Genomic DNA, 2,535 nt, shown 5'->3' on the forward strand with positions numbered 1-2,535 from the left:
TGTTGCACACTGTATTTTCAAGCTGAAGCTCTGTCCTTGATATCGTCTATTGTTCTTGGGCATGAAAACACAACCGCCAAGGGGCAAAAACTTGATGTTTCATGTCAGATTCTCCTAGGGCATAAAGGTTGATGCTTCAAACAAGTGTCTTCGTTGGAGCATCAGACCAGATTATGTTGGAAACAGTCTCTTGCCATAGCACATGTATACCATAGATGATCTCTAGGAGTAGAGAACGACACAATCTACACTTGTCTTACTGGAAGCATAATGTTAAAACTTTCAAGAATCACCAATGCAGGAATCTGAAAACTGGGCGCATAATCAACATTTCTTTCGTCAAACACAAAAAATGTCGAAAGCGCATGACATTTCTTTCTACCATATATTATGCATACTAAATGTTGAGCAAACTGCAAGAACCCATATACACAAATTAATCCCCCAAATCAACCAAAAAATCGTTTGTTTCTAGCAGATCAATCAATCAATCGTACGTGCCGCTGTCCTGTAATCAACTATCCTTGTTTCAGGTAGGCGAGCTCGATCGTCATGATCAAACTATATCGTCATGACCGTCTTCGCCGGCTGCTGCTGGCACTGACCAAGAACGCCCGCCCGCGATGCCGCCCCCGTGGAGTTCTGCTCCTGCTGGCCGTCGTGATGAAGATGACACGCCGGCTGCGGCGGAGGCGGCGCCTGCGACACCTCGACGCGCTCTTGCCCGAGACCACGGACGCTCCCCGGCGGCAGCAGCGCCACGACGGCGTCGAAACAGCCTGCCGGGACGGCGGCCCGGACAGGCTTCTTGTCCCCGTCGGGCCCCACCGTGACGCCGTCCTCCCCGTAGATCCCCCTCAGCTCGTCGTCGGTGGCGCGCGGGGAGACGTAGAGCATGTAGAGCGCGGGCACGCCCTTCTTGCCGGCGCCGTCGTCCTTGGCGCTGGTGAATTCCTGCGCCACCCACGGTGTCTTCTCCTTCCTGGACGGGCCGGGGCCGGGGCCGAGGAAGAAGACGAAGTAGCTCTTGAACCCGCCCCCCTCGGCCTTGCACCGGTCCTCCCGCCAGTACCCGCCGGTGTCGACTTTGCGGCCGGCGCGCTTGGCCGCGGCGCCGGGGCACTGGAACCTGGTCTCGCAGAGGAACCACCAGATGCGTGGCCCGCGCGGGCGCTCGCCGGCGGGTGCCGCCGCCGCAGCGCGTCGGGGCCGTCGCTGTAGATGTCGGCGTGGGAGACGAAGCCCCGCGCGTCGGCGGGCACCTCCTTGCCGCCGCCGGCGATCCAGCGGTCGAGGAGCGCCACGCTCTCCTCCCGCGTCGGGCTGAAGTAGACGCCGGGGGGCAGCCGCGGCGGGCTGAGGTTGTGCGCGCCGCCGCGCCCGAGCGGATCGGGCGTCTCCGCCACGCCCATGGCGGCGGATGTTGGTTTCTTGGATGCTACTACCACTTTTCTTGCTTTCTTGAGGGCCATGGGATGGGAGTCCTCCCCGCCGCGTGTGTTGTGTGGGAGGAGCGGGATGGGGCGGGCGTGCCGCTTGTTTATTGGGGGACGCGCTCTGTTCCGCCCCGTACTCCCAATGTTGGGGAAATGTACGGCGCGTGACGGCGTGACCAGCCTCTAGAGCATCTAGAACTGGACTTGCAAACTCGGCACTCTATACGTCCGCGGGCGTGTCCGGATGTGTTCATAAAAAACGCCCGTCGACCCCTCGTATGTTGCACCCCATATTCACATACTTCGAATTCTGATCCTTAAATCCATGCAATTCATGCACGTTGATCATACAATACAAATTGTCTGAATTCAAAAATTCAAAACAAATCATAGTTCAACAAACCGAATATGCTAAAATAAAATCAATGTCAAAGCATGACAGATGATCTCGAATCACTGGTCGGGCGCCTGCTTCGAGCGGAACGCGTCCTGCTCCACCTCCATCCAGCCTACTTCTCAAACTTCTTCATCAACTACACCAACCGCAGAGCTCAGCCTGGGCGGTGTGGTTCTGGCGAGAATACCACAGCGTGGGCGACAAGCGCCCTCGCGTCAGCTATCTAGAAGGCGCTGGTGACCCTGATCCCTCTCTACCGCGACCAATCCCGCATCGGTCCCGGAGACGGTGCTCGGACAACCTTATGGATCGACAGCTGGTGCGCAGAGGGTCGGGCGACCCTCTAAAAAGGGTTCCTACACTTTTCTCCCATGTTTCTGAAGCCGGTGACACTGATGCTTCAGTGCACCGGGATGGGATCCGTGACCACCTTGCTCTTCGTCTTTCGACCATGGCCGCCCTAGAGCTAACCATGCTCCCAGCTACGTGCCCACCCTGACGGCTGGTGTGGATGATGACCGCTCCCTCATCAAGTCTACTGACGGTAATGCTATTTCCTCCTTGGTGTACAAAATGCTTACCTTCACCAGTGAGCGTTGTCCCGTACAGGAGTCTATCTGCTAGACCGCCGTGACATCGCGAGTGCGCCTATTCGGGTGGCTGGTGGCTCGGGACCGCATCCACTCAAAGGCGAACCTGCTC

At 57.6% G+C, this 2,535-nt stretch overlaps 1 pseudogene; it reads right to left on the reverse strand.

Moving 5' to 3' along the window:
• Nucleotides 1–300: 300 nt before the first annotated feature.
• Nucleotides 301–1,500, reverse strand: LOC119286453 (annotated as a pseudogene).
• Nucleotides 1,501–2,535: the final 1,035 nt, after the last annotated feature.

The sequence above is a fragment of the Triticum dicoccoides genome, chromosome 4A (assembly GCF_002162155.2).
Source record: "Triticum dicoccoides isolate Atlit2015 ecotype Zavitan chromosome 4A, WEW_v2.0, whole genome shotgun sequence".
Taxonomy (NCBI): Eukaryota; Viridiplantae; Streptophyta; class Magnoliopsida; order Poales; family Poaceae; genus Triticum; species Triticum dicoccoides.